Here is an 8238-nt window from a genome sequence, read left to right on the forward strand (position 1 = left end):
TAGAGCAAGCAATTGTTGTCTGATACCCATAGTATGCTGGACCAGCAAACTGTCCTGTGATACACTGGACAGTGTGCCACAGGGAATGGTCCAGTTTTCTTGCAATTAGTATAGCACACCATGCCTAAGTTTTGAGTTGTGTTGTGTACCTGTTCCAAACTGTCTGCACCAGCAAAATTATTAATTACAGTAATTGCAGTATGTAATTTAATTAAGTATTATTTAAATTAATGAAATATGGGGTGAGAAAACACACAACTGATCTTTCATAATATTTTTGTAAAAGACTGGAAAATGTTCCACTTTAAAGAACCCAAAATTAGAGATGGTAGACAATGCATTATTACTGTGATTTATGCGATAAAGAAAGACAACATGAAACTCCAATCAGTGAATTCGTACAAGGAGCATCAAAAAAAGACCTTGGTCTTCCACCAAAAGATTGATGGTGCTGAAAGTATTATAGCAAGTGACAGATGGTTTAGATGCTAGAAAAATATGCCAAGGTATTCACAAATTGAATATTGGTGGGGAGAAATTATCTGCTGCTCTGCCTGCTGTTCAAAAATTTACAGAAGATTTAAGGTCATTTATATCAATAGAGAAGAACTGACTGGAGAAGAACTCTACAATATGGACAAAATGGGTCTAAATTATAAGATGTTACCAACAAAAATGATGGCAAAAAAAGTAGAGCCTTCAGTACTGAATACAAAAAATCCAAAGGGCTTTTGTAATCTGGTGCTAAAGGATACAAAATTGATCGATTCAACAATGTTTTCCAAAAAACAAAAGGGTAAATTTACATTTTACAATTTTAATTCACAAAAATCAGTGTGGATGGACTCTGCATTATTCAGAGAACAAGTTTTTCATGAATCTGTATCTTCTGTAAAGAAACATTTGAAGAAAATAAAATTACCTGAAAAGGCTATTCTTTTTCTGGATAAAGCTCCTTCTTAACCCCAGGGGTTCACATCTGGTGAGTATGGGCTTGGCACACCAAGGATCCTGAGATGGATATCACATCATTCTTCTCTTTCTTGGTTCTCTTCTATTGTTGACACACTCACTCACTCTCTCTCTCTCTCTCTCTCTCTCTCTCTCTCTCTCTCTCTCTCTCTCAGGGTAACTCAGGAATTTTTTTTGGCTGAAGCATAAGCCTCAGGCTTCCTTGCACCATATAGCTAATAATAAAATAAAAATATTCCAACTGTGAGGAACTCAAAGAAGTGGACATAAAGGACATGTTTTTATCACTGAAAGTAACATCCTCAATCCAGCCTAGGGATTGAAGTATTCTAGAATATCTAAATAGAAAGGGAGAAAGTTTGAGTTCAATTTTGGCAAAGAGTATAAAAACACACATATGGGTTATATAATCATTAAAAGTTGTCGATGTCCAAGATGTGCTTACAATACAGCACTAGCATGGAATGAAATTCCAAGTTCAACATCAAAAAATTTACTAAATCTTGGAGAAGACTGGCCCAAGACAGAGAGCTATGAAAAGGCCTGACCTACACAAAGATAATGAAGAACACAGTTTATTAACTGATTTCAGTTGAAGATTCCAACTGATTGAACATTCCAAAGCTTTACAACAAATAGATATAACAATATTCAAGAATTAAACAATATTTTCCAACAAATCTTCACCAATATTTGGAAAATGAAATTATGAATGACATAGATGTAACAAAAACTGATAGATCTACATATCAAGATGAGATTGATTCAAATCCAGGGCAAAAAAAAAATTGACTCAGTCGGCAAAAGTGCCCTAGGCAGAATTTTACATTATATTGAACAAATTATATTCAACAGTAAAACTATGTGCTATTTATAAAAAAGTGGAGGAACTATGCTGCAAAACATCACATTTCATCATCCAATCAGGGGAAAATTATAAATTTTAATAAATGAATGTACAAGTACAAGCAAAAGTAAAATTCTTATGGCATTATAAACTATATTATTTATTATAAACAATAAAAGGAAACCTTATACTTTTATGTAGGAACAGAATTCTCTCAACACTCACATTGGAAGGATTATGCGATTATATAATTATACAAATAAATGTCTCATATTTAATATTAAATAAAATCAATTACGAAAATTACATTAAAATTATATAAATAAATACTTATTAAAAGATTGTCATGAATTCAATTCTCATCCCCAACATAACACATCAGGAAAAGCAAGAAGTCGACAAACCAATGTGTGAATTACCGTTCGCAAATGTGCATGAACGGTAATTCACGCATTGGTGTAGTAAAAATAATTTCATATTAGGTAGTCGATAGGTTTAAGTATAAAAAAGGGTAGGTATCATTCACAAAAAACACTTTACTTCTTGTGAGCACGGAGTGTATCCGGATAAGTTTGGTCCCTTATAAGAAGTTTAGACAATTTTATGATTTTAGATATTTTAACCTATGTTTTTTAAGGATAAATCCGACAATTGTTTTCAGTTCTCATCTTAACATGCGGTATCGGTTTTGGTTTTTCGGGGGTGTTGATGGCTGTCGACTTCTCCTGGCTTTTCCTGATGCCATGTTGGGGATGAGAATTGAATGCATGACAATCAGGGCCGAATTTATAAATAAGCTAAACAAGCTAGCTTAGGGCCTCTCATTACAAGGGGCCTTGCTCTCTTAAAAAAATCCTTTTTTAATATTGTCACAGGAGAAAATCTGTAAGAGAGAAGGGCCTCATGCATGTTATAGCTTAGGACCACAACAAGTTTAATCTGGCCCTGATGACAATCTTTTAATAAGAATTTATTTATATAATTTTAATGTAATTTTTGTAATTGATTTCATTTAATATTAAATATGGGACATTTATTCGTATAATTATATAATCACATAATCCTTCCAATGTGTGTTGAGAGAATTCTGTACCTACATAAAGGTATGAGGTTTCCTTTTATAGTTTCTAATTAGGGTTCAGATTTTTATGACCTTAAAAATGTAAAAACATGATGAAAATATGTCATTAAATTTAACCAAATATGACCTTAAATATGACTAAATAATTTACCTTTACATACTGTATAAATAATATTTACTTTTTTTTTATTCTTTTAAAGTTGTACAATGACTTGTTATATGAATTTCTAAAAGTAATATAATGAAAATATCACAATTAGCAAGTTCTTTTTTGAATTATAAACATTAAAATATTTTCTTTTTAAACATACAAAACTCAAAATGTATAGGCTAAAGTACAAGGCTACTAGCACTTAAGTTGCTAAGTACTTTCCATCGCATTGCAATACCTGTATCCACTAACAAACGTTTTGGAGTTAATCTCCTATCATCTTCTAATATTCGCTTGTAAGCAGAGAAGGACCTCTCAACGTCACAAGATGTGATCGGGGCAAAATTAAATGCTTAATGACATCGGGAGCTAGAAGAAGTCCTTCAACAGCCGTATCCTCTAAAACCTTGGAAATTTTGCATATGCGAAAAGCATACCAAAGGAACCTCGTGAGGTACAGAAATTATGAAGGAAACAACACTGAAACAACAACGGAAACAAAATGGTACAGAGGGACTTTATTCAAAAATGGCAACATAGCACTGGCTGCCACGATACAGATGCATCACTGCAAAGGTGAATCTAGCAATAGTTGCGTGATTAGTTTTATCCAGAACCTTTGATGCAAGGAGATATGATTTAGATGGTTCATCTGAATCAAGCATTCCAACAATAAAATTAGCTATATCGTTCACAATCCGTGGTTTCATCAACTGAACATGGCACACTGCTGATTCCAATATGTTCGCGAATAGAATAGGTGGAACAGGACCAGAGTATGTCTGCCAGGTGCAAAGGTTGATGATGTTGTGGAGCAGATATCATCTCTTAAGGGCACAAAAGGTGATATAGTTGTACACGTTGGCACTAATGATATTAAGAGTAGGAGACTGCCAGAATTACTTAACAAGTACAGGTCACTGTTGAAAAAGAGCCAAGAATTAGGGTTGAATTTGAAAGTGCCTACAATTCTGCCCAGACACGATAGGAGGGAGCATATGATGAGAGCCTTGTCGATCAATTCGTCCCTGGAAAGATTGTGCAAGGCTCAAGGGGTAGAATTTTTTCAGCCTAGTCTGTACTTGTTAACAGACGGTACTGCTTCGACAGGGATGGGATACACTTAAATAGAAAGGGTGCAAGAATATTTGCTGATACTATCGAGATAGTGTTAGGTGGTTCGGAAAACTGCTAGCTTGGGGGGATACAAGGACTAATAGATTAACAGTAGCCACTGGCAGAGGTGAAAGTGATTCTTGCACTGCTTCTATTGGAATGAGTAGAAGCCTGGAAAACAAGATGCAGGATATTTCAGAGACTGCTGGGAGTCATTGCGGTACAAGTAAACACATAGGTTGTGTTAGGGTAGCTAAGAAAAAAAACAGGTGCATGTATACTTGCGTATACACCAATGCTAGGAGTTTGGTAAATAAATTTGATGAATTTGAGGTACTGCTCAAAGCATCAAAGGCGGATATTGTTGGGATATCAGAGACGTGGTGTCGCACAGATATAAGGAATGCAGAACTGGAATTTGGGGAGTACAATGTCTACAGAAAGGATAGACAGGATAGGAAGGGAGGAGGGGTTATGCTGTTAGTTAAGAAACACATAAAATCCAAGGAAGTGAAGACAGTCGACATCGCTGGACAGTGCAGTGTAGTCAGTTTGGTGTGACATAAGCACTGGGAGATCAAAATTGAGAGTAGGAGTGTGCTATAGGCCTAATGACTCTGATGAGTATAATAAGAAACTGTACAGGGAAATAGAGTGGGCCAGTAAATCAGAGAGTCTTATAATGGGGGATTTTAATTTCCCAAATATTGACTGGAATTTGTGGGTTGGTCACTCACACACTAGCAAGGCTTTTGTGGATTTATTGGATGATAGTTTTCTACATCAACATGTTCGGGAGGCAATTAGAGGGAGTAATACTCTTGATTTGATTATAAGTAGTGATTCTTCATGCATTAAGAATCTGCAGATAGAGGAACCACTAGGTGACAGTGATCACAGTGTGCTGAAGTGGGATTTACTCAAAGAGGTAACTACCTCTTTGAGTAAATCTTTACCATCAGGGGTAAAGGGAAGGGTTATTGCTTTCGTAAAGGCGAAAGCAATAACCCTTCCCTCCCATCGAAAGCATTCAAAGAACTTATCTTGGAAGCTACTAGGCTTTACATACCAACTAAGAAATATTGTTCAAGGTTTAGGCCTAAATGGATGTCAGATGAACTAATGAGACATGACAGAGAAGAAAAATGCTTGGGATACATATAAATTAACACGTGACACAGAAGCCTATGATAGATATAAGTTTATCTGTAACCAAGGTACAAAGGAGGTTAGGCAGGCGAAGGCAGATTACGAGAAATCTGTGACAAAGGATGCAAAGAAAAACAGTAAAGAATTCTTTTCTTAAGTAAACTCTAGAAGGAAGGGGATGAATCAGATTGGTCCACTTGACATCAATGGTTCAACTGTTGATGATCCTGCTCAGGTAGCTAACAAACTAAATGAATATTTTGCATCGACATTCACACATGAGGAGTTATTCAGCGAGGGGAATGCCAGAGATGTATTCAACTCGGGCAGTAAGCTAGATAATCTTGCAATAACTGAGAGTAAAGTGGAGGAGAAATTGTTGAAGATAAACACAAGAAAGGCATGTGAGGTGGATGGGATCTATCCAGTTATATTAAAGGAGGCAGCAAAGGAGTAGTGCAAACCCTTAGCCATAATTATGAGAGCTTCCTTGGACTCAGGGGAGGTACCCATAGACTGGAGATGTGAAAATGTGACTCCGATTCACAAAGGAGGATCAAAGGCTGACACAAGTAATTATAGACCTGTGAGTTTAACTTCTGTTCCAGGAAAATTAATGGAGGCACTGGTTAAAGAAGCACTGCAGGATCATCTAGACAAGACTTCAGTTACAGCTAGAACACAGCATGGTTTTGTTAAGGGGAAGCCTTGCCTGACCAATTTGATTGGATACTATGATGCAGCCACAAAAGAACTGGATGCATGGAATAACTTTGATATTATATACTTGGATCTTAGAAAGGCTTTTGATACTCTTGCACATGGAAGACTGCTACACAAATTGGAGCAGTGTGACATTGGAGGCAAATTGCTGCTATGGATAAAGGGGTGGTTGAGGGGGAGAAGACAGAGTGGTAATCAATGGACACTGCTCATCGTGGACTAATGTTATTAGTGGAGTCCCTCAGGTTCAGTGTTGGGTCCATTATTGTTTTCTGTATTTATAAATAATATTGATGATGGTATATCAAGCTTAATGTCCAAGTTTGCAGATGATACAAAAGTTGGCAGGATTGTTAAAGACACTACTGATGCTATGCTGCTGGAACAGGATCTGGAAAGGTTGAGCAGATGGGCTGAGAGGTGGCAAATGAAGTTTAACATTGACAAATGTAAAGTACTACATATGGGAAACAGGAACCCCAGAGTAACGTATCAACTCTGTGGTACTACACTGACAGTGGTAGAGAATGAAAAGGACCTGGGGGTAATTGTGCAGGCAGATATGAAGTTCTCTGAGCAGTGCAGACAGGCTGCAAGAGTAGCTCATGGTGTCTTATCAATGATATACAGGAATGTTTCTAGCAGGGATAAGGAGATTATTATTCCCTTGTATAAGGCAATGGTCAGGCCACACCTAGAGTACTGTATACAGGTCTGGAGGCCTCATTTCGAGAAGGATGTAGAGCTGCTGGAACAAGTACAGAGAAGGACAAGGTTAGTAAATGGAACAAAAGCCTCTCTTACAAAGAGAGGCTTAAGTTTTGCAAATTACAGTGTCTGGAGACTAGGCACCGGCGAGGTGATCTGATAGAGGTGTATAAAGCTTTGAATGGTTTGAGCATGCTCAATGCTGATGGGATTCTGCCCCTTGCTCAGAATAATCACCTGGGAGGGCATAAATTGAAATTGAGGATGTAGGATAGATGTCCGGATTCAAACAGATGTAGGATAGATGTCCGGATTCAAACAGATGTAGGATAGATGTCCGGAAATTTGTCTTTAGCCAGCTTGTAGTTGGTTGGTGGAACAGACTTCCATCCTTTGAAGTTGATAGCCTAAATAAATTAAAGGGTCAGCTGGACAGGTATTTTGAACGAACGGAGGGGTGAAGTGGAAATTTTTTTTTTTTTTTCTGGCTGATGCTGCATAAGCTTGCTTTCTTGCATTATATGCCTCTACTAATGCTAATGCTAATATATTTTTTAGACACTGCAAATAAGTAAGTAAATAAATAAATAAACTAATTAAAATATAGCCTACACAGCGTTCAGTCTTTTGGATTTTATTAAATAATAAATTATTTAATAAAATCAATAAGAGCATACCGATTTATAGCAGTCCTCAAGGTAATTTTTCCATAACATTGATTCGTCAGGAATTTTTCGGGAGCAGTATTTTCCCAAAAAGCTTTTGAAGACCCGACTGTTCACTTTGTTCCAAGGAATGTTTGATGTAACCATTGCTTGGCATAAATCGGCAAAGAATGGATCTAGTGTTTTTTGGTTTTCTGCAGTAAGCAGCAGCTTTGCAGTACGCACACCTGAAATTCTCCTTACGTTTGCTTCATGCAAAGCAGTAACGTTATACTGTTGTAATTGGGATACTTTCGCGCACAGAACCTTAAAAATGTATTTATATATTTATTTAAGATTATTTATAAAAATTATTATTATTTTCTGATTTATACGAAAAATTGTATGAAAAAACTAAATATGCATATGCATTAAATTTGGAATGTCCATAGATGGAAGCATCCAAAAATAAAAATTCACATTTTTACATGATACATCTATTACCAGGTAATTAATTAATTTACTTAAATAAACTAAATGCAACAAGGCATAATATTGAAGAGTTTAAGATTCTATATAACATCAGTGTAGATACACCATAGATAACTCTTAAAGAACAACTACGATAGTAGTGCAAAAGGCATCATTTCGTCTGTATCTCATATTGTGCTCTTCTTTCACGAGTTGCCATGTATTGCACTACCTGGAAAGAGTAATGCTTAACTAATAGAGAAGACTGTTGCTTGTCTTACCACCACCCACCGATGAAAAGCCAACTAGCTTTGAAACGGTGCCATCTGGGTGGTGATACTCACTGAGAATAAGTAACAATAGTCGTCTCTATTAG

This window comes from Mastigoproctus giganteus, chromosome 10 (assembly GCF_048544385.1).
Source record: "Mastigoproctus giganteus isolate SK-2022 chromosome 10, ASM4854438v1, whole genome shotgun sequence".
Lineage (NCBI taxonomy): Eukaryota > Metazoa > Arthropoda > Arachnida > Uropygi > Thelyphonidae > Mastigoproctus > Mastigoproctus giganteus.